Source organism: Oryctolagus cuniculus, chromosome 18, assembly GCF_051225735.1.
Source record: "Oryctolagus cuniculus isolate XC-2025 breed Fujian yellow rabbit chromosome 18, ASM5122573v1, whole genome shotgun sequence".
Taxonomy (NCBI): Eukaryota; Metazoa; Chordata; class Mammalia; order Lagomorpha; family Leporidae; genus Oryctolagus; species Oryctolagus cuniculus.
In genome coordinates, this window is record NC_142884.1 from 31,922,617 (window position 1) to 31,947,591 (window position 24,975).

General features: G+C 39.7%; 1 long non-coding RNA gene and 1 pseudogene across 1 annotated transcript; one reads left to right on the forward strand and one right to left on the reverse strand.

Annotated features, from left to right (window-relative positions):
- Window positions 1-802: 802 nt before the first annotated feature.
- Window positions 803-4,447, reverse strand: LOC149120911 (uncharacterized). The gene is made up of 2 exons (XR_016224494.1): window positions 4,310-4,447; window positions 803-1,231 (listed from the first exon to the last, which is right to left on the reverse strand). It is a non-coding gene; the product is annotated as an uncharacterized LOC149120911 (long non-coding RNA).
- Window positions 1,495-1,562, forward strand: LOC149120912 (U6 spliceosomal RNA; annotated as a pseudogene).
- Window positions 4,448-24,975: the final 20,528 nt, after the last annotated feature.

Consider the following 24,975-nt stretch of genomic DNA (forward strand, 5'->3'; position numbering starts at 1 on the left):
ACACCCCAGAGAGTTTCAACAGTTGAGCCTGGGGCATGCTGGAGTCAGGAGCTTCATCCAAGTCTCCCACATGAGTGGCAAGGACCTGAGTCCTTCGTCCATCTTCTGCTGGTTTCCCAGGTGTTTAGCAGTGAGCTAAATTGGAAGTGGAGATTCCTAAACTCAAAGTGGAACTCAGATGTTATGCTGGCCTCACAGATTGCAGCTTTCCCCACTTGGCCACAATGCCAGCCCCTCTATCAATTTAATTCCTCAAAAATAGCTCAGTAATGTTGGCATCTATCTCATTTTGTTTTTTCTCTGTTATTATTCAACTTATTGATGTCTTATTTTTGTTCACATTATTCCTCTCAATTGCTCTACCTGAGGTGAGTAGGGCTGCTGTGTTGCTTAAATGAAGTGTATGCTTTAGATTACTCATTTAATGAGTGCATGTCATTCACATAGCACTTCACTGAAGTTCTACTATGTCCCAAATCCTCTTCTAGGCACAGAATTTAGACCACTTTTCTCTTAGGCCCAGATCTTGCCTTTAACATACTACTTGGAATTTAGTAGCTCATGAAATCTGCAGACTGCATAAATGAATGAATATTTTGAGGGCTGTGCTTTTGTGGAGGAACTTCATAGGAGACCGAAGGAATAAAATAAATCAAAAGTATCCACAGTATATAGAATGTATACTATTTTACAAGTCACAGAGAAGAAGAAGAAGAAGGAAAGTAGTAAGACTAGAAAGTTTGTGGCAAGACTAACAGGCGCTGGTCAAGAACTTAATAAGCACATTAGGAAAGCAGTAAGGTTTCTTTTTTTTTTTTTGAGGAAAAGTTTTTATTTCTAGTGATGAAATTGGCTACAGAACATTATGAAAGTTTAAAAATACAAAGAGAAATTGTCTATAATTAATAGATTCAAAATTTGACAATCAGTGAATATCATTATTAGTCATTACCAACAACAGTTATTGATTTGAAAGGCAGAGTGACAGGAAGAGGGAACCACTGCTTCACTCCCCAGACACTTGCAATAGCCAAAGCTTGACCAAGCCAAAACCAGGAACTGGGAATTCATTCTGGATGTCCCATTTGGGTGCAGGGACCCAAGCACTTCTGCCATCCTCCGTCTCCTCCCAGGGTGCACACTAGCAGAAACTTGCCTCAAAGCAGAGAAGCTACCACTCAAGCCAGGCATTTGTATATGGGATGTGGGTGTGTGGTGGTGATAGCAAGCCCTCATGGATAAAAAAAAAAAAAAAAAAAAAAAAAAAAAAAAAAAAAAAAAAAAAAAAAAACAAAGTTATTTCTATGCCAAGGAAATTACTCTGTAGTCTTTCTCTTATAAACTACGTATTGCTGAACCTAGATAATTTTTCCTTTATTTAACAATGACATGAAAATGTCAGTTGAGTTGGCTTTCCTGAAGACCTTGTTTCTTGAATATTAGTGGCTAGCTGAGATAAATTCTTTTCATCTCTTTCTCGCTTCGGCAGCACATGTGCTCGCTTCGGCAGCACATATACTAAAATTGGAATGATACAGAGAAGATTAGCATGCCCCTGCGCAGTAAGGTTTCTTTACCTCCCTGTAGGCTCTGCTCTCCAGAGGTGAACAGGGTCCTCTAAACCCACTTGCTGCACACACAAACACCTGAGTGTTGTATTCTCCCACAGGTGTTGGAGACTGATATGGTGTTCTGATTTATATTTACATAATGGCTAGTGACATCGGGCATATTCACATGTTTTGACCATGTACATTTCTTCTGAGAAATGTCTATTCAGATCCTTGCCTGTTTCTTCACTGTATTTTTTGGAGTTTTTCCAATTCATGTAAATGCTCTGGAAATCTGTAAACATTCAGAGTTTTAATTTTTCCTGCCATCTGTTCATTGTATCTACACTCTGATGTTTACTTTGTTGTGAAGAAGTATCTTAGTTGGATATACTCAAATGTCTCTGTTTTTATTTTTGTGACTATTGCTATTGGAATCTTACCCAAAAGCTATTGTGTGTTGACAATATTTAGAGTTTCCCTATGTTTACTTGGGTTTGGGTCTTATGATTACATTTTAATTCACTGTGAGTTCACTTTCACATAGTGTAAGAGATGTTGGAGTCTCTTTTCAGGCTTCTACATATGGATAATCAAGTTCCTCTGCACCACTTGTGAAAGAGATTCTTCTTTCTCCAGTTCATTTTAGTTCCTTTGTTAAATATGAGTTGCTGGTAGAAATTTGGGTTTATTTCTATGCTACCAAGTCTTTTCCATTGAACTATGTGTCTGTTATTATATCAGTGCTAACACTTCTTCTTTTTTTTTTTGCAGTATATTTATTTGAAAGGCAGAGTTACAGAGAGGTAGAGGCAGAGAGAGAGAGAGGTCTTCCATCCACTGGTTTACTCCCCAAATGGTCACAATGGCCGGAGCTCTGTTGATCTGAATCCAAGTGTCAGGAGCTTCTTCCAGGTCTCTATGCAGGTGCAGGGGCCCAAAGACTTTGGCCATTTTCTACTTTTTTCTCAGGCTATACCAGAGAGGGGTATAAGAAGTGGAGCAGCTGGGAAACATACTGGCACCCATATGAGATGCCAGCACTGCAGACGGTGACTTTACCTGCTTTGTCATAGTGCTGACCCCTGTAATATGTCTTAAAATATGGTGTGATGTCTCCAGCTTTTTTTTGCTTTATAATATTGCTTTAGATGTTAAGCATCTCTCATGTTTCTATGTGAATTTTAGCATCATTTTTTCTAGCTCTGAGAACATCGTTGGTATGTTGATTGGGATTACATTGAATTTGCAAATTGCTTTTGGTAGTATGGATATTTTGGTATTATTCTTCCCATTCACAAACATAAGTTTTCTGTGAGACTTTCAAAAAGCCTTGACAAAAATTGGACTTTATTACACAAAAATTCATCACTTTTTGGGATCATTTAAATCCATAATTTTGCACTAATATTTGATAAATAATTAAAGACTTTGAGCATTTTAGTAGGAGAAATTAAAATATTTATCAATTTATTCAAATATTGTTTAGATGTGATATTCAAATATTGTTTAGAGCCATTGTCTATATTCCCTCTAAATTACGATCTTTTTGCTTTTTGCCTGTTAAACTTGTCCCTTGATTCAAGAACCCTTTTTAATGTAATGTAAACTGAAAATGTCATTTCATAAGCTAAAAAAAATGACAAAGAAGGAAAAAGAAGGGAGGGAGGTTGAGTATATAATTATGTTCTCCGAATTTTTTCTATAAAACATATTGAATCATTTAAAAGCTAATGAAAATTAAACTCAAAATTGGACCATTATGACCAATATTTAAAACAAGTGATTAAAAACTGTAGATGTCTTCAATTTTGATTATCATTCTTCTTTAGAATATCTGAAAGAAATCCGGCTTCTCACTTTAAAATATACCAGTGTGTTAGAATTCAGTATTAAATGACTTTGTTTAAAAGTTTTATTTAATCTATTGCTTTAAGTAGTAATACTATGGCCATTGTAAAACAAAATCCTTATCATTTTTCATAAAACAGAAAGGGCCTTTAAAACATCATCACTAAAAATATTAAGAGACCTAAAATATAACATTCTTAAAACCCAAGTGATACCATTCAAAATTTTCAAATATGCAGGGATAGTTCATGTCAAGTAACTAAATAATTGTTAAGTGTATATATGGAATAGCTTCTATAAATTCTTTTGGCAAGGGCTGGCACTGTGGCATAGTGGGTGAGGCTGCCACCTGCAGTGCTGGTATTCCATAGGGGCATCAGTTCAAGACCTGGCTGCTCCACTTCCTATCCAGCTCTCTGCTATGGCCTGGGAAACACTATAAAATGGTGCAAGTCCTTGGGCCCCTGCAACTGCATAGGAGACCAGGAAGAGGCTCCTGGCTCCTGCCTTCCAGTCAGCACAGCTCCAGACATGGAGGCCAACTGTGGAGTGAACCAGTGAATGGAAGACCACTCTCTCTGCCTGTCCTTCTCTCTCTGTGTAATTCTGACTTTCAAATAATATAAATAAATCTTTAAAAATTCTTTTGGCAAATAGATGAAGCTACTTGTTATACATTTCAAATAAATAGCAAACATACTAGAAAAATATATTGAATAAAATTTAAGCAACTCATAGCTATACACAGAAATTTCTCACCATAACAACATAGCAACCACTAAATTTCCAAATTCAATTTTCCACAACTTAGAATCTTTAACTCCAGAAGGAGTACAAAATTGACAGAACAGTGGCCTATGTATCAGGATACCTAATGCTAATACAGAATTATCCCTGCCACAACTTACCTATGTGACCTTGAACAATTCACTTTACTTCTCTGGGCTTGGCATTTAGCATCCTCATGTGATAAAGGAGGCTTGGATAAGATCAGTTGTACTCTATCTTGAGACTTCAATGATCTCTCAGTTTCCAAACAGGCACCTTAAGGGAAAGTAAACCTTTAGATCAAAGCTTACATTTTTAAATATAAATATATTTTAAACTGTTTCTACAACTAGTACAAAACAACACATTCAAATGTGTACCATGCCACTTTTCAATATTTGGGAATAATTAATGCATCATTTTAGAGCATTGTCTTGAGGCCAGTGCTGTGGTGTAGCTAGTAAAGCCACTGCATGCAGTGGGGGCATCCCATATGGAGGCCGGTTCAAGTCCAGGCTGCTCCATTTTCCATTCAGCTGTCTGCTATAGCCTGGGAGAGCAGTAGGAAGTTGGCCCAAGTCCTTGGGCCCCTGAATCTGCATGGGAGACCCTGAAGAGGTCCTGGCTCCTGGTTTCAGATTGGCATATCTCTGACCTTTTAGGCCATCTGGGGAGTGAACCAGCAGATGGAGGACCTCTCTCTCTCTCTCTCTTCCTCTTGTTCACTATCTGTGTAACTCTGACTTCCAAATAAATAAATAAATAAATCTTTTAAAAAATCAAAAGAATATTGTCTGGCACACAGTGAACCACTAAGTACAAGATATTATTAGTAATATTAGATTGAAATATTGAAATAAACTAGGCAATAAGCCTTAAGATGCAAATTAATACCAAGAAATATAATCTCAAATTTCTGTGTTCAACAAGGTAGTCTCTTTTCACTACTAACTTTATACTAAATAAGATATTTTGATATTTTGTTAAGAGTAAATTTATCGGGGGCCAGCGCCGTGGCTCACTTGGTTAATTCTCCACCTGTGGTGCTGGTATCCCTTATGGGCAAAGTGTTCTAGTCCTGGTTGCTCCTCTTTCAGTCCAGCTTTCTGCTATGGCCCGGGAAGGCAGTAGAGGATGGCCCAAGTGCTTGGGCCCTGCACCCGGATGGGAGACCAGGAGAAAGCACCTGACTCCTGGCTTTGGATGGGCACAGCTCCAACTGTGGCAGCCATCTGGGGACTGAACCAATGGAAGGAAGACCTTTCTGATTTCTCACTGTATATAACTCTACCTGTCAAATAAAAAAAATTACTAGTTTTTCATAAAAACTGCAGTATTGAAAAAGTTCTAAAATCCCTCTAATTCTAAATGTCTGTGACTGCTAACTCATTAGCACATATTGCATTCTTTACATCTGGGTAATCATGACAATTCACTTTTAAATGATTAACAGATCTGCTGTTATATATAAATACATGCTTTTCCGAAAATCATACAATAAGCAGGCTACATACTTTACTTCAAGTAGAACTGCCATATCCAGTCCTACAATTGTAAATAAGACAGTTTCAATTGTTCAGCATTATCAATTATAAATTCCAATCGTGTAGCAATACTCATAAGAATTTAGGGGGCCGATGCTGTGGAGTAGCAAGTAGAGCTGTGGCTTGCAGTGCTGACATTCCAATTGGGTGCCAGTTCAAGTCCTGGCTACTCAAATTACTATCCATCTTTTTAGGCAAGTAAGACTTACTATCCAGCAGTAGAGGATGGCCCAGGCCCTTGGGCTCCTGCACCTGCATAGGAGACCCAAAAGAAGCTGCTGGCTCCTGGCTTTGGATTGGCAGAGCTCCAGCCATTGTGGCCAAATGGGGAGTGAACCAGCGGTTGGAAGACTGCTCTCTCTCTCTCTCTCTCCTTCTCTGTGTAACTCTGATTTTCAAGTAAAATAAATGAATCTTTTTTTAAAAAGGATGAAATAAAAAGGAAGATGAAGATTACAAAATTGTTTAATTTTTTTAATAAATATAAATTTCCAAAGTACAGCTTTTGGATTACAGTGGCTTCCCCTCCCCCAAAACATCCCTCCCACCCATAATCCTCCTATTTCCTGCTTCCTCTCCCATCCCAGAAGATTACAAAATTGTATGAAGGACATTTGTACAGTAAACAAATATACTGATTTCCAATGCAATATTTGAATACTTGAAGCAGGAAGGCTAAGTACTTCTTTGCCAAAATAACATGTTTTGTCCAGTGTAAAACCCATTTGCCATCCCAATACACAAAGGGATTTGGGGCAAGAAGGAAAAAAGAAGTCCACACATGCAGAAATTTTAAGCAAAACAAAATAGAGAATGTATTTAGTTTCATGTAAATCACATGAGAATTAATAGTATTCTACCAATTTGCAACAAATATTTTTAACTTTAATGAATGAATGAACTTTCAGTTACATAGCAGGAAACTTCTACCCTCTCCCATAAAACTGAAAGAGAAACTTTTTAAAAGTAAAAACTGATGAAAGAATTCTGCAATACATGTTAATGTTAAGTAGCCCAGCAGAGTTTATTTAGAAATACAAACACACACACAGAAAATAAATACATTAAAATCTTACTGAATAGTCCAGTAATAGTTCAGGATCCAATATGTGTGCAAAAGATTCTGGATTTCCCAGTCACTTTGTATAGGAAATGATGTGCTTTGCTATGTAGCATGTAACTTTAGATTCCTGAACACCTCCACTTTGCTTCTTACCCTGAGTCCCAGCAAATACAGGAACACAGCTGTTGAGTCATTTATTTTCTGGATTTGGGAATATCAAAGAATTAATGAGTATAGAAAGTTGTACAGCAAAGACCAAGAATATCCAAGGGAGGTCAGGAAAATCAATTGAACAAGTCAAAATACTATGACTGTATACTGAATGCTCTGTTTTTAATATGTCTTACTTACCTAAAAAGACATGAGGGCTATTGCTCTCTCTCTTAATACAACTAAGGAGAAGATATCACCAATGCTCAAGAAAAATGAATACACAGCAGAGCTAATACAAAATCCCCAAATTCCAAAATAGAAAAACTGGATATGCACTCCTTACACACACCCTGAAGTGGCAATGAAGTAGAACAAATCTAAAATTAGAAAAAAATCTTTTTTTAAAGATTTATTTATTTATTTGAAAGTCAGAGTTGCACAGAGAGAGGCAGAGAAGAGAGAGGGGTCTTCCATCCACTGGTTCTCTCCCCAGTTGGCTGCAATGGCCAGAGTTGTGCCAATCCAAAGCCAGGAGCAAGGAGCTTCTTCCAGGTCTCCCACATGGGTGCAGGGGCCCAGGACTTGGGCCATCTTCTACTGCTTTCCCAGGCTATAGCAGAGATCTGGATCCATATGAGCTGCCAGCATTGCAAGTGGTGGCTCTACCCACTATGCCACACCACTGGCCCCGAAAATTCTTGTCAAATTAAGAACATTTAACCTTTGTTTTAGAGTGCATTATTAAAATATCTAAACTGGGGGAATACATAATTTCTTTCTTTAGAAATCAGAAGAGAAAAAGAACACTTCAAGCCTACTGTGACACCACACAGAAGGAATGGAGAATCATGATCTCAATTAGCCTAGGGACAGAATAAAAGGGAGGGAAATAGGAACAACAGAATTAAGATGAATAAGCTTTGACAGCTGAGGGAATCTGAATGTAAAGAAAAGGCATGCAGTTAACTGAAACAATAGAGATAATTCTGAGAGGAAAAAACATTGTTAAGTCATATTAATGGGGCCAGAGCTGTGACTTAGTAAAGTAAAAAAAAAAAATCTAAAATTTGTTTTTAAATTATATAATTAAAAAAGATTAAAAAAAGATGTTCAATCTTAAGTCTCTACAGCATAAGATATACATCAATTTTCCCAGGTTCTATTTGCATTTATTAACAAAGTTTCATGGGTATAATCACTAAAGTGGCTCCAATAAGTCTTTTTATAAAAATTATTTTTTATTTTGACAGGCAGAGTGGACAGTGAGAGAGACAGAGAGAAAGGTCTTCCTTTTTCTGTTGGTTTACCCCCTAGTGACCGCTGCCGCCAGTGTGCTGCGGCTGGCACATGGCGCTGATCCAAAGCCAGGAGCCAAGTGCTTCCTCCTGGTCTCCCATGCAGGTACGGGGCCCAAGCACTTTGGCCATCCTCCATTGCACTCCTGGGCCATAGCAGAGAGCTGGACTGGAAGTGGAGCAACTGGGACAGAATCTGGCTCTCCCAGCAGGACTAGAACTTGGTGTGCCTGCACCGCAGGTGGAGGATTAGCTTATTGAGCCATGGAGCCTGCCTCCAATAAGTCTTAACCTGGGATGCAACTAAATTTAACAAGGATACTCAATAGGAATTTTAGAAGAATTCCAAAATATGTATCAGAATAAAAATAAATACTTTACTTGGTACATCTCATTTTAACTATACTATTGTCTAAATTTCCAAATGTCAGATGTACTAAAAAAATCCCCAAAGCAGCAGAGTTGGTCCGACATGATGAGGAATAAAATAAAGAAAATGAGAATTCGCAGATCCCAGATTAAAATAACCAAGAAGGCCCAATAAAAGAAAACTCAATGTCTTCATACACTAACATTTATTACCTCAGATTTATTTAACAAAAAGGTGATTATTCCAGCTACATCCCATTAGGTAGCCCAATTTTACCTGCTAAATCCATTTAAAAAAAGCACCTCATGATATATTACTAAAATCATATTGCTATATGCCATCCACCATGTCCACCGTACCTTATACCTAATGTTAACAGATCTGATGAAAATCAGTAGATAAATGATGTGTCTTAACCACGTGTGGGAAATGTCTTTTGTTCAACGTTTTTCCAAAAACCCCTCAGTCTCAGTTTGCCTTCACCTTGAAAAGACACTTCTGAGGTTTACTAATCAGTCCAGCTTCTTCGGGCCTCCCTCCAATGAAAGGGGCTAAAATCCATCAAAATAAACTCTAGGCACTGTCCTTGTGCTCCCAGTGACTTTTTCACTCTAGGGGCTCACAAACCTTCTAAATTCTTTAGATCACCTGTGATGTCCATTAGTTCTCAAAGACTATGATGCAAGTAATTTCCCCTCTTGGAACCTTGTTATTAACTGTGCTGTATGAGAAATGAAGTCTCCTACACACCTTGTGCTTACGATTCTCCAAACCATGTTGCCTGCTAGGACTTTGGCCATGAATATAGGACAGCAATACCTGAACATGATTACTGAGATCTCCTTAATAAAGGATAGACTGGGGCCAGCACTGTGGTGCAGTGGTGTAATCCTTTACCTGCAATGCTGGCACCCCATATGAGCACCAGTTCTAGTCCCCATTTCTCCTTTTCCCATCCAGCTCTCTGCAATAGCCTGGGAAAGCAGTAGAAGCTGTTCCAAGTGCTTTGGTCCCTGCCAAAATATGGGAGACCTGGAAGCTCCTAGCTCAGATTGGCCCAGCTGCAGACATTGCAGTCATTAGGGGAGTAAATGAGCATATGGAAGACCTTTCTGTGTCTCTTCTTCTCACTCTCTGTAAGTAAACCTGTCAACTACATAAATAAATTCCTTATATATATATTTACATTTATTTATATATTTATGTATATAAATATATTCATATATAAAATATATTATAATTTATCATACAATATATTATATAATATATAATTATAAACAGATAATATTATATAATTTATTATATGTATTTTATATATATATATATATATATTATTGAGATGACTTCAATAGCCAGAGTGTGGCCAGGTTGAAACCAGGAGCTTTTCCTCTGATGTGTGTCCCAGGAACCCAGGTACTTGGAGCATCTTTCACTGCTTTTTCAATCCATTGGTAAGGAGCTGGATCAGAAATAATTATTTATATATAAATAACAAATTCATATATAATAATTATATACAATTATATATTTATAATAATTATATGCAATTCTATATTATGTATAGAAATATATAGTATAATATATAATATATATTATAATATATAAATATATATATGATGGACCAAAATATGGTATTCTCCATTTGGCAGAAGGGACAGGCTCCAATATCTACTGTCTATGTCAGTATGTCAGCACAATGTAGGAGGTAACCCCTCTACCAAATAAGAAAAGCTATTTCAGTTCAGCTGGACATCATTCTGCTGACTGTTGACCTTATTACTGTTAGTCTGGATGCTTTCATTGGTTGCAATCCAGAGACCCAATTTTCCCATAGATATAAACATCAGCAAACATGAAAATTTGGTAAGAAAAGCTTAAACTGAGAGTTATGATTAATAACTATTTTTTTTAATTTTTATTTAATGCATATAAATTTCCAAAGTACGACTTATGGATTACAATGGCTTCCCCCCCATACCGTCCCTCCCACCCACAACCCTCCCCTTTCCCACTCCCTCTCCCCTTCCATTCACATCAAGATTCATTTTTGATTATCTTAATATACAGAAGATCAGCTTAGTATACATCAAGTATGGATTTCAACAGTTTGCTCCCACACAGAAACATAAAGTGAAAAATAATAGATGATTTTTTTTTTAAAATGATGATGAAATCAGAGCAGACGTATTGTCATGTTTAATCCCAGTGAGAGTCAAGTTGGGAATTGATAATTTCTTTTTTTTTTTTTAACAGAGGATCAGTTTAGTATGCATTAAGTAAGGATTTCAACAGTTTGCACCCCCATAGAAACACAAAGTGAAATATATTGTTTGAGTACTCGTTATAGCATTAAATCTCAATGTACAGCACATTAAGGATAGAGATCCTACATGAGGAGTAAGTGCACAGTGACTCCTGTTGTTGACTTTACCAATTGACACTCCTGTCTATGGCATCAGTAATCTCCCTATGCTCCAGTCATGAGTTTCCAAGGCTATGGAAGCCCTCTGAGTTCTCCGACTCTTATCTTGTTTAGACAAGGTCGTAGATAACCCCACGGTTCGACCCAGCCATCCCACTCCTTGGAATTTACCCAAAGGAATTTAAATTGGCAAACAAAAAAGAGGTCTGCACCCTAATGTTTATTGCAGCACAATTCACAATCGCTAAGACCTGGAACCAACCTAAATGCCCATCAACGATAGACTGGATAAAGAAATTATGGGATATGTACTCTTTAGAATACTATACCGCAGTAAGAAACAACGAAATCCAGTCATTTGCAACAAAATGGAGGAATCTGGAACACATCATGCTGAGTGAAATAAGCCAGTCCCAAAGGGACAAATACCATATGTTCTCCCTGATCAGTGACGACTGACTGAACACCAAGAGGGAAACCTGTTGGAGTGAGGTGGACACTATGGGAAACGGTGGCTTGATCAGCATAGCCCTGACTGTTAATGAACAACTTAATACATTATCCCTCTTAGTAGTTTTTTTTTTTATCTGTTCTACTTAATATGACTGGTTTAGATCTGTAATTGATGCACAGTTATTCTTAAGTGTTGAAAATTAACTGAAATGTGATCCCTGTTGAACATGGTGGTGGGAATGGGAGAGGGAAGAGATGTATAATTTGGGACATGCTCAGGCTGACTTGCCCCAAGTGGTGGAGTTGGAAGCATACCAGGGGATTCCAATTCAATCCCATTGAGGTGGCATGTACCAATGCCATCTCACTGTTCCAGGTGATCAGTTTCAGTTCACAGTTGGTCATGGTGGAGGGACTGGGAGTCAAAGGGAGCACGTAGACAAGTCTAGTACCTGCTAACGCTAACCGATGGAGTAAATAAAGGGGAGAGTGATCCAACATGGGAAGTGAGATACTCAGCAGACTCATAGAATGGCAGATGTCCTAAATAGCACTCTGGCCTCAGAATCAGCCCTAAAGGCATTCGGAGCTGGCTGAAAAGCTCATGAGAGTATTTCAGGCATGGAAAGCCAAGACACTCTGGCAAAAGATCTCTGCGAGTGAGATCCCAGTGGACAGAACAGGTCATCAAAGAAGGAGGTACCTTTCTCTGAAGGGAGGAGAGAACCTCCACTTTGACTATGACCTTGTCTAAACAAGATTAATAACTATTTTAACAAAATTTCTCAGAACCCATCTAATCCAAACCTTGGACAATTGGAAGACATTGTACTTGGCCCACCCATAATCAAAATGGATTCTAAATCCTTCAACTGCAAGGAGAGTATCATAGACATTAATGCTCCAAACGGATCCAGTTCTCTGCTAATGTGTCTGGAAAAGCAGCACAGGGTGACTCAAATATTGGGGCTCCTGCACCCTTGTGAGAGACCTGGAAGAAGCCCCTGGCTCCTGATATCAGTCTGGCCTAGCCGCAGTCATTGCAGCCATTTGAGGAGTGAACAAACCAGGAGGAAGATCAATCTCTCCCATTCTCTCCATCTAGTGCTGCCTTTCAAATTCATAAAAGGATCTTTAAGAAAATAGATCACTTCAATAAATTTGCCATTGCTCAGTCATGATGACTTTTACTACCTTCAGTTCTTTTTCAAAAGATTTATTTATTGGAAAGGCAGATAGAGGAGCTGGTGGTTGTGGTGCAGTGGACAAAGCTGCTATCTGTTACATTGGCATCCTGTATGTGCACCAGTTTAAGTACCAGCTATTCCATTTCTGATCCAGCTCCTTACCAATGGACTGAAAAAGCAGGGAAAGATGGCCCAAGTGCCTGGGATGCTGCCACGCACATTGCAGGAAAAGCTCCTTGCTGCCATGCACATCGGAGGGAAAGCTCCTGGCTTCAACCTGGCCACACTCTGGCTATTAAAGTCATCTCAAAAATGAATTAGGTGGTGGAAGATTTCTGTCTCTCCCTCTCTCTGTAACTCTTTCAAGTAAGTAATTAAATATTTTAATATGATAAAAAAGGCAGAGACACACAGAGACAAAGAGAGAAGGAAGGAGAAGCAGAGAGATCTCCCATCTGCTGGTTCACTTTCTATATGGCTACCACTGTGCAAGACCAGGTTCTCAAGTCCCCATTGAGGTTACAGTTCTCCAATTTGACGACAGGAATGAAAGAATTTGAGCTATTATACATTGCTTCCCAGGGATATTAACATGAAGCTGATTTGGAAGTGTAGTACCCAAAACTCAGATTAGCACTGCAATATAGGATGTGGGCATCTGTTGTGACTGCTAACAAATTTGGAAATCCTAGAGTAAAAATCAACATATTCCTGGACATACACAATATACCAAAATTGAGTCATGAAGACACATAGAAAAGCTAAACAAATCAAAAACCAAGACAGAGATTGGATGAGTAATAAAGACCCTCCCAACAAGCAAAAGTCCAGGATCAGACAGCCTCACTATTGAATTCTACAGGACTTTTAAAGAACTAATGCTTCTCAAACTATTCAACACAATTGAAAGAGAGACAATCCTCTCAAACTCCTTCTATTAATCCTGCATCACCTTAATTCTTCAACTAGAAAAAGATACAGTGGAGAGAGAGTACTATAGAAAAATATCCCTGATGGGGGCCAGTGCCATAGCACACTGGGTTGATCCTCCACCCGTGGAGACGGCATCCCATATGGGTGCCAGTTCTGGTCCCGGTTGCTGCTATTCCAGTCCAGCTTTCTGCACTGGACTGGGAGGGCAGTGGAGGATGGCCCAAGTGCCTGGGTCCCTGCACCCGCATGGGTGACCAGGGAGATGCTCCTGACTCTGGCTTCCGATTGGACCAGCACTACCTGTTGGGCCATATGGAGCATAAACAAGCAGATAAAATACTTCTGTCTCTCTGCCTCTGCCTCTCCATCTCTGTAACTCAATCTTTCAAATAAATAATTCTTTTGAAAAGGTCAACAAACAATAAAGGCTGGTGGAGAGGGAGAGAAAAAGGTACCCTAATCCACTGTTGGTGGGAATGAAGCTAGTGCAACCATTATGGAAGGCAGTATCAAAGTTCCTCAGAAATCTGAAAACAAACATACCATGTGATCCTGCCATCTGACTACTGGGAATTTATCCGCATGAAATGAAATAGAATATGCACAGGCATGAGTTATCTGTACCCTCATGTTTATTACAGCTCAATTCACAATAGCTAACATGGAATCAACCCAGATGTCCATCAACTGGTGACTGGAACAAAAATATGAGCTATATATACAGTGTAAAATACTATTCAACCATAATTGAGAATGAAATCCCATCTTCTGTAACTAAATGGATGAACTGGAAACAAGTATGCTTCATGAAAGAAGCCAGTCCCCAAAAGACAAATACCATATGTTTTCTCTGACTGGTGGTAATTAATATATAGACAACAAAAAGCAGCATATGAGTTAAATTGACATTTTGAGATTTGAGTATTGTTCATAGCACTTTTCTGTACTCTTTGATAGAGTACACAACATATACTCATTGATATTTCTGCTACTACTTGCTGAATTCTTTATTTTGTAGAGGGTTAAAGCTTGTGATTCTAAAATAAAATCAAAGCATGCAGCTGTCAAAATTAAAAGAAAATAAAACAAGAAGGAGGGAGTTGGAAATATGAGAACAAGGGAAGATAGGATAGGATGTTATCAGTTTGCTCTTCAATCTGTATATATAAATTACATGAAATTTGTTCACTTAATATGCATTTAAAAATATAAACTTAACACTGGAAGAAAAAGACCTGAGATCAGTGTTTTCTGGATTACCACTAATAAAATTTAGTCTTCATTTATGTCTGACCATATTTAATTTCTTATTTATTTATTTTATAAGAAAATTAACATCACCATTCCTAACAAGTCCATCCTGCTTCATGCATATCTATCAGTTCCCACTATGCTAATAATTTCTCATGAACTTAAATCCATATCATCTTAAAAAGATGCAATGTGGGGCTGGCGCTGTGGCATAGCAGATAAAGTTGTTGCCTGCAGTGTCGGCAAGCCATATGGGTGCCAGTTCAAGTCGCGGCTGCTCCACTTCTGAACCAGCTCTCTGCTATGTCCTGGGAAAGCATTAGAAGGTGGCCCAAGTCCTTGGGGCCTTGCACACATGTGAAAGACCCTGAAGAAGCTCCTGGCTTCAGATTGACACAGACCAGTCATTGCGGCCAACTGGGAGTAAACCAGCCGATGGAAGACCTCTCTGTCTCTGTCTGTCTGTCTCTCTCTCTCTACCTCTTCTCTATTTGTGCAACTCTTTCAAATAAATAAATTAATATTTAAGAAAAAAGCCTGATTCATGTTATTATTTATGTGTTTTAGAGGCTTTGCAGATGTTGATTACATGTGCCATGAAAACCCATTAAAATGCAAATCCTATAAGAGGCAACTCCATGTGCACTAAACTGGTAAAATCCAGTGCATGTGTTGAGAAAAACACACTAGCAATACATTTCAAAAAGCTGTGAAATATTATAAGTGGCTGTCAAAAGCTAAAAATCTGACAATGACTCATTATGTCATTTATTTATATATAATGCTGAGAAAATCAGAAGTATTTGTTAAAACTTCTGCTAAAATGCACTAGATTTATAATTTTTAAATGCATCTTTCCTAGATGTAATGCAGTCCTGTACTACTTTAGAGTATCAGAAATTTAAAATGTTGGACCGGTGCTGTGGTGGAGCAGGTTAACACCCTGGTCTGAAGCGCCAGCATCCCATATGGGGGCCGGTTCAATACTCAGCTGCTCCACTTCTGATCCTGCTCTCTGCTATGGCCTGGCAAAGTAGTAGAAGATGGCCCAAGTCTTTGGGCCCCTGTACCCATCTGGGAGACCGGGAACTAGCACCTGGCTCCTGGCTTCAGATCAGCACAGCTCTGGAAGTTGCAATCAATTAGGGAGTGAACACCAGATGGAAGACCTCTCTCTTTCTCTCTGTCTCTCCTCTCTGTCTGTAACTCGACTTGTACATAAATAAATAAATCTTTAAAACAATTAAGAAATTTAACATGTGAAAGGTTTTTAAAACATGTATTTCTTTATTGTGAGGCAGAGTTACAGATATAGAGAGGAAGAGAAAGAGAGGTCTTCTATCAACTGGTTCACCCCTAAATGGCCAGAATGGCTGGAGCTGGGCCGATCTGAAGCCAGGTGCCAGAAGCCAGGAGTCAGCAGCTTCCTCCAGGTCTCTCACATGGGTGCAGGGGCCCAAGAACTCAGGGCATATTGCACTGCTTTCCTAGGCCATTAGTAAAGAGCTGGATTGGAAGTGCAGGAGCAGGGACTCAAACTGGTGCCCATGTGGGATGCTGGTGCTGCAGGTGGATGCTTAATCTACTATGCCACAGAGTGGGCCCAGTGAATGGTTTTAGGAAGACATCTTTCATGTAGACTAGGCTGCAATATTGCAAGGTAAGGTTTAGCTTTTATTCCCACACATCAGTATTCATCTTTTAGCAACTATAAATACTGAATATCATACATATAGACATAAATATAGGTAACTGCAGATTTTGTTGTCATTCTTTCTAATTCTCTTTTTAATGTCTGCTAATAGGCCATCTTATGGATTATTATATTGATGTTACCCATACACAAGCATCAGGCATTTCCACTGTTGAATGTGTTTATGAGTACAGGTAGATTTGTGTGTACATGAATGCACATTTGATGGAGATAGCACTGACAGTAATACTGTGAGAAATCCTAACGCTGATTCCAAACTTTCTGTCCTCCGCAGAGATGGCTGTCATTGAAGTAGACCACAGGGCCCCTTTTGCTGTTATGGACTGAAATGTGCCTCCCTAAAACTCTAACACGGAAGTGCTAACCAGCAACATGACTCTACCTGAAGAAAGTGCTTTTAAGCAGATCAAATGGTAGATGTGTCTGTCACATCGGAGAAAGGCTTCTGGAAAAATCGAGCCTATTTAAGCACCTTGATCTGATATTTTCAAGCTCTACAACTCTGAGAAGTAAAATTCCATGATTTAAATCATATTCTCTGTGGTATTTTCTTAGCAAATTAATATATCCTCATTTCTGCCAGCATTTTCTATTGTCATCCAGAAGGTCCTAGTGATTAGCAGAGAAATATAGAAACTAAAAACTGTGATTTTAGATTATCAAGTATCTACTAACACAAAAAGATCCCAGAAGCCACCTACTACCATCGTCCAGGACCCAGAAAAAAAACAGGAAGGAGTCAAGTTGCAGGGCAGTAGAAAAAAGTGAATAATGAAAGATCACAGCAGAAGTAAATAAGGAAGTGTTTGGTGCTGTGGTGTAGTGGATTAAAGCCTTGACCTGCTGTGCATGCATCCCATATGTTGCTGCTAGGAGACCAGGTGCTCCACTTCCAATCCAGCTCCCTACTAATGCACCTGGGAAATTGGTGGAAGATGGACCGTGTTCTACGGTGCTGGCACCCACATGAGAGACTTGGAAGAAGCATCTGGCCTTTCCAATAAATAAATAAATCTTAAAAATATAGAAACAGTGTTAGCACTGTTGGAAAACAGACTCATAGTTCAGTGTAAAAGTATAGGCAGCTGAAATAAACCGACTTTTCTACAGGCAACTCCTATTTAACAAAGGAAAGAAAACAAACAGGAGAAAGAAGAACCCCTTTAGCATATGGTTTAAAGGAAAGTGATTATCCATATGTAGAAGCCTGAAAATATACCCAAAACCTCATACACTATGTAAAAGCAACTCAAGGTGAATTAAAAGTCTAAATATAAAACCAGAAACTAAGTAAACATATGAGAAACTATAAAACATAAGCATAGATAACAGTTTTGGGTAAGATTCCAAAAGCACAAGTAACAAAAATAAAATATAGAAATTTGAGCATATCATATTAAGATACATCTTCACAACAAAGTAATCAACAGAGTGAACATACAATGGACAGAATGGCAGGAAACATTGAAAACTCTGATTATGACAAAAGATTGATAGCCAGAACATACATATATAGAACTGGGAAAATCTCCAAATAAGAAGCAAAATGTACAGCTAAGAAATGGGCAAGGATCAAAACAGATGTTTCTCAGAAGAAGAAATCTCAATGGTCAAGACATAGATGAACATGCCCAATATCACTAGCCATTAGGGAAATGTAAATCAAAACCAATAGCAGACTCCATCTGTGGGAGAAGACAATGCTTGGGTTTTCATTTGTGCAACAAGTGGGTTTAGAGGACCCTGTTCACCATAAGAGGGCAGAGTCTACATGGAAGTAAGGAAACCTTAATGTTTTCCTAATGGGCTTGTTAAATTCTTGACCAGTGCCTATTACCTTTGCCGCAAACTTTCCAGTCTCACTACTTTCCTGCTTCTTCCTCTTCGCTGTGGCTTGCAAAAACAGTGTACCTTCTATATACGGAGGATACTTTTGTTTTGTTTTATTCCTCCTATCTCATGATGTTCCTCTAAGAAATCACAACCCTCCAAGTATTCATTAATTTATGCAGTCTGCAGTTTTCATGGGCTACTACATGGCAAAGTACTAGGTTAAAGGAAAGGTATAGGTCAGGAACTGAGCAAAGTTCACAATGATGAAGCCATTGGGGAAATGAACCTGATGGAAGACCTCTCTCTCTCTCTCTCTCTCTCTCTCTGCCTCTCCTTCTCTCTCTGTGTAACTCTGATTTTCAAATAAATAAATAAATCTTTAAAAACTAACAAAATATACTAAAAACCTGGTGGCAACACCTTTCTATCAGAACATGTGAAGCACTCAAACACAGTTTGTCCCAGAAAGTCAACCATAGGGCATATCTTCTACTGCACTTGTGGACATCTCTGAGGGGGGTAAGGGGCACTTATTTCTTCCCCTCTTCTTTCTTAGCACTCTCACAGTTATAACTTCTATCGATGCTTCCAAAGACCAGTCTCTATGAAATTGTAGAACTAATATCCTCCCATGTCAAAAGTGTCATGGGTTTAAACACAGAACCCAAAATAAGATAAGTAACTGGCCTTCTTAATTACACAGTGTGGAATGTAAGATTCTCAGTGGAGCACTGGGTAATATAAAGTGCTGGGCAGAGAAAAACTGTTACTTATCTGTATTTATGATGCTGTAATTCTCCTCTTTATGCAAACTCAGATTAAAAGAGCTCCCATTAGTGGGCAGCACTGTTGCATAGTGGGTAAAGCTACTGCTGCCTTGTCAGCATCCTATATGGGTGCCGGTTGGGATCCTGGCTGCTGCACTTCCCATCCAGCTCTCTGCTGTGGACTGGGAAAACAGTAGAAGTTGGCCCAAACCCCTCATCTCCTGCACCCACCTATGAGACCTGGACAAAGTTCTGCCTTTCAAATAAATAAATAATTATTTAAAAAAACAGCTTCATCTCAGAAGGAGCTCCTGGCTACTGGCTCCAAATTGGCATACCTCCAGCTATTGCTGCCAATTGGGGAATGAACCATCGGATGGAAGACCTCTCTCTCTTTCTCTCTCTCTCTCTCTCCTCTCTGTGTAACTCTTTCAAATGAATAAATAAATCTTTAAAAAAGTAGCTCCAGTTATTGACAACACAGTAGACTTGCATTAATTTTGGTTCCCTTCTCACTTTGCAAAGGGATCAGTGGCAGGTCAAAACAGTTGACAGCCTTGCTAACAGGAGAAGAGATAGCTGAAGACAGAAAATGAAAAGCAGCCAAATACATCATCAAAGAAAGAGAAGTGGACCCCATCCAACACAAACCTTTAAAAGTGGATGCTCACAATTAATGAGTGAAACAGCTGCCCACTGAAATCTTGTCTAGGGAGGGAAGATGTCCTAAGTTCTGCTTTTGTAAACTCCAGTCATAAATCTGTCCTAATAAATCTGTCCCTGGCATCTCTTTTACAAACATACTGGACCCACTGACCATTGGAAATGTGGTTCTAATCATGTAGGCTGCCATTTAAACCCACCAATGCTGTAACAGCTAAGAAACTTGAATTTGATGCTCAATTCTCAGGAAATCATTCCAGCTGAGCCTAGGGCCATTAATAGAAACTCCTTGGATCCTCCACTGTCTCTGTGCCTGTTTGAAAGAAGGGAGATTTCCCACCCCATGTTTCTGGAACAGCTTCAAATTCCACATTGGAAAAATTTGATAATTAATACTTGAGAGGGATCAACACACAAAGCAGCTATTCACGCTTCACACTGCTCCCCACCAGGAAGATGAGGTGCAGGATGAGAGCAGTGGGGCAGATCCTAGACAGATCCTCCTGCCCACCCCTCTGCTGCCCCAGGCTCCCTCCTGAGGGCCATCCAGCCCCACCCTGCAGGAACCAGCCCAGGAAACATCAAGAGACCAGGCCAGACTGCATTCTGAGACCACCCACAGTGGGAACCCGGCTTATTTAACTGTGGAGATCAGGAGTCTTTCTGCCTTCCTTCCCTGTGAGTGCAGGTTCCCAGAACACTGCCCCCTCTCTCCTGTAACCACTAAATAAAGCACATTAGGGACAGTTTAGGTGAGGTACTGCAGGAGAGAGTCCGGGCACTTTGAGCCTGGGAAATAGAGGTGGGAGACAGAGCAGCCCGGGTCCCAGCCCTGACCTCGGGAGAAGCTGCCAGGATCGCTGGCACACTTCTCCCACATGTGTCTCCGCCCCTTCCTGCATGCCAAACCTGCAGCAGAAAGTCCCTGGAGCAGGTACCCTTTCTTCCAGATACACGGGGAGTGAAATTGGGAGTGTGGAGAAGAGAGTCCCTGGCATGTGGGACCCACAGTTGGTGGATGAAGAGGGAAGAAGCAGCAGGAGGCAGGCTCAGGGTGAGCACTCGGAAACTGCCTGGGATCGCACGTGCAGAGCAGGAGTTGCAGTAAATGCCAGAGAAGGAGCAGCATAGCCCCCAGGGTTGACACTGATCAAGGAATGAACTCCCCTGGTCCAACTCTGAGCCCCAGGGACTGGCAGTGGGAGGTGCATGCCCACAGGTATTTGGAAAGCAGAATACCTCGGAGCTACTGGGAACTCTGGGAAATGGAGTCCAGGCTGCAGCATCCCTAGAGACACCAGCTGTTCCTCCGAAAAGCTGCAGTCAGGGGTGGGTGCCCACAACCAGAGGGCATTTGCTTTTGTTAAGTCCCTCCTTCCTTTCCTTCCCACACCAAAATCTCAGGGATCAGTTGCTGTTCCTTTCCTGCATCAAATCTGAAAGAGTGACACTCACTTCTGCTAACTGACCCCAAATCCTGGCTCCCTCATAACCTCTGTCTCTTCCAGAAAAATCTTATTTACTACTTTGGCCCTAGAAATCATAAATGACTATGATAGAATGTAACTTTTAACAGAGGTGTAGAAGGCATGGTTTAATATCCAGTTTTGAGAATACAATTTTCATTTGTGTTTTATTGATGTTTATACTTCTTTTAAGATTCATTTTTTTTATTTAGAAGTCAGAGTAACAGAGAAGGAGAGGCACAGAGAGAGAGAGAGAGAGAGAGAGAGAGGTGTTTTCCATCTCCTGCTTCACTCCTCAATTGGCAGCAGCAGCACAGCGCTGACACCTTATAGTTCTTTACAAATCATTTTACACTGTCTTTTTATTCATCTAGTAAAGAGACAGAAGAATGGACACAGAGCTAACTCTGTCCAAAATCTTGCTTGTATTGCATCAGAATACAAAATTTGGGAAGGAAGAAGGCAAAACTGACTCAGACCCAGAAAACATGTAGGAAACTGCCACTCAAGAAACCAAAAGTCAGCTGAGGCACCCAAAACAAGGACAGCAAGCCAGAATTGGAGCAAGCCAACAGCTGTGCCCTGATTGAAAAAGACCATTCCTCTTGTGCCCTGAACGCAATATTGCCACCTCAAAACAAAAGCTCACATCAGAAAATTCATTACAAACCATGATACATAAGAAAAAAGAGAAAAAAGCCAAAAAAATGCAAAAATCCATAAAGATATTGGGCTTGATTTAGTCGCAGGGAAACCGGCCGTTCCCGGATTCATTCACCCCTCCAGCTGACTGCTTGTGGAATTCTGACTGAATTAACCTGAAAATCACAGTGAAACTCAGTTTGGAGGCAATTAATATCTGTCACCTCAGCCAAAGTGTTCCATTTGATTTTCCAAAACACAAAAACTCACCTTGGTCATGTTGCCTGTAAATTTCTAAGCTTCAAACACCTATTAGTTGTCTTTTTTAATTCATAATGGCTACTCTGTCCAAACTCTTGTTTGTATGGTGTCAGAATACAAAATTTGGGAAGGAAGAAGGCAAAACCAACTCAGACCCAGAAAACATTTAGGAAATTGCCGCTCAAGAAACCAAAAGTCAGCTGAGGCACCCAAAACAATGACAGCAAGCCAGAATTGGAGCAAGCCAACAGCTGTGCCCTGTTTGAAAAAGACCATTCCTCTGTTACCCTGAACTCCATATTGCCGCCTCAAAACCAAAGCTCATATCAGAAAATTCATTACAAACCATGATAAATAAGGGAAATGTGGAAAAAACAAAGAAATGCAAGAGTCCTTTGTAATATTGGACTGGATTTAGACACAAGGAAACTGGCTGTTTCCAGATTCGTCCCCCTTCCACAGACTGACTTTGGAATCTGATTGAATTCATCTCAAAATCGCACTCACACTCAATTTGGAGGGTATTAGTATCTGTCCCCTCAGCAGAAGGGTTCCATATCATTTTCCAAAACACAGAAACTCATCTTGGTCGTGTTGCCTGTAGATTTCTAATCCAAAAAGGACAATGCGCTGTGTTTTTATTTTTCTTTCATAATGTCTACTCTGTCCAAAATCTTGCTTCTATTGCATCAGAATACAAAATTTGGGAATAAGAAGGCAAAACCGACTCAGACCCAGAAAATATGTAGGAAATTGCCACTCAAGAAACCACAAATCGGCTGAGGCACCCAAAACAATGACAGGAAGCCAGAATTGGAGCAAGCCAACAGCTGTGCCCTGTTTGAAAAAGACCATTCCTCTTGTGCCCTGAACTCAATATTGCCACCTCAAAACCAAAGCTCACATCACAAAATTCATTACAAACCATGATAAAAAAGGGAAATGTGAAAAAGCCAAAGAAATGCAAGAGTCCTTTGTGATATTTGGCTGGATTTAGACACAAGGAAACTGGCTGGTTCCAGATTCATTGCCCCCTTCCACAGACTGACTTTGGAATTCTGAGTGAATTGACCACAAAATCGCACTCACACTCAATTTTTAGGGAGTTAGAATCTGTCCCCTCAGGAAAAGGGTTCCATGTCATTTCCCAAACACAGAAACTCATATTGGTCGTGCTGCCTGTAGATTTCTACTCCCGAAAGGGCAATTTTCTGTGTTTTTTTTTTTTCTTTCCTAATGGCCGAGGCACCCAAAACAAGGACAGCAAGCCAGAATTGGAGCAAGCCAACAGCTGTGCCCTGATTGAAAAAGACCATTCCTCTCGTGCCCTGAACTCAATTTGCCAGCCTCAAAACCAAAGCTCACATCAGAAAATTCATTACAAACCATGATAAATAAGAAAAAGGAGAAAAAAGCCAAAGAAATGCAAGAATCCATAATGATATCGGAGTTGATATAGTCGCAAGGAAACCGGCTGTTCCCGGATTCATCCACTGCTCCAGCTGACTGCCTGTGGAATTCTGACTGAATTAACCTGAAAATCCCAGGGAAACTCAGTTTGGAGGCAATTAATATCTTTCACCTCAGCCAAACTGTTTCATTTTATTTTGCAAAACACAAAAACTCACCTCGGTCGTGTTACCTGTAGAATATAATCTTCAAACGCCTATTTGTAGTGTTATTTTTATTTCATAATGGCTACACTTTCCAAACTCTTGCTTGTATTGCGTCAGAATACAACATTTGGGAAGGAAGAAGGCAAAACAAACTCAGACCCAGAAAACATTTACGAAATTGCCGCTCAAGAAACCACAAATCGGCTGAGGCACTCAAAACTACGACAGCAAGCCAGAATTTGAGCAAGCCAACAGCTGTGCCCTGATTGAAAAAGAACCTTCCTCTTGTGCCCTGAACTCAATATACCAGCCTCAAAACCAAAGCTTACAACAGAAAATTCATTACAAACCATGATAAATAAGAAAAAGGAGAAAAAACCAAAAAAAATGCAAGAATCCATAATGATATTGTTCTTGATTAAGTTGCAAGGAAACCAGCTGTTCCCGGGTTCATCCACCCCTCCAGCTGACTGCCTGTGGAATTCTGACTGAATTAACCTGAAAATCGCAGTGAACCTCAGTTTGGAAGCAATTAATATCTGTCACTTCAGCCAACGTGTTCCATTTGATTTTCCAAAACACAAAACCTCACTTTGGTCGAGTTACCTGTAGATTTCTAAGGTTCAAACGCCTATCTGTTGTCTTTTTTAATTCATAATGGCTACTCTGTCCAAACTCTTGTTTGTATTGCGTCAGAATACAACATTTGGGAAGGAAGAAGGAAACACCAACTCAGACCAAGAAAACATTTAGGAAATTGCCGCTCAAGAAATACAAATCGGCTGAGGCACCCAAAACAATGACAGCAAGCCAGAATTGGAGCAAGCCAACAGCTGTGCCCTGATTGAAAAAGACCATTCCTCTTGTGCCCTGAACTCAATATTGCCGGCTCAAAACAAAAGCTCACATCAGAAAATTCATTACAAACCATGATACATAAGAAAAAAGAGAAAAAAGCCAAAGAAATGCAAAAATCCATAATGATATTGGGCTTGATTTAGTCGCAGGGAAACCGGCCGTTCCCGGATTCATTCACCCCTCCAGCTGACTGCCTGTGGAATTCTGACTGAATTAACCTGAAAATCGCAGGGAAACTCAGTTTGGAGGCAATTAATATCTGTCACCTCAGCCAAAGTGTTCCATTTTATTTTCCAAAACACAAAACCTCACCTT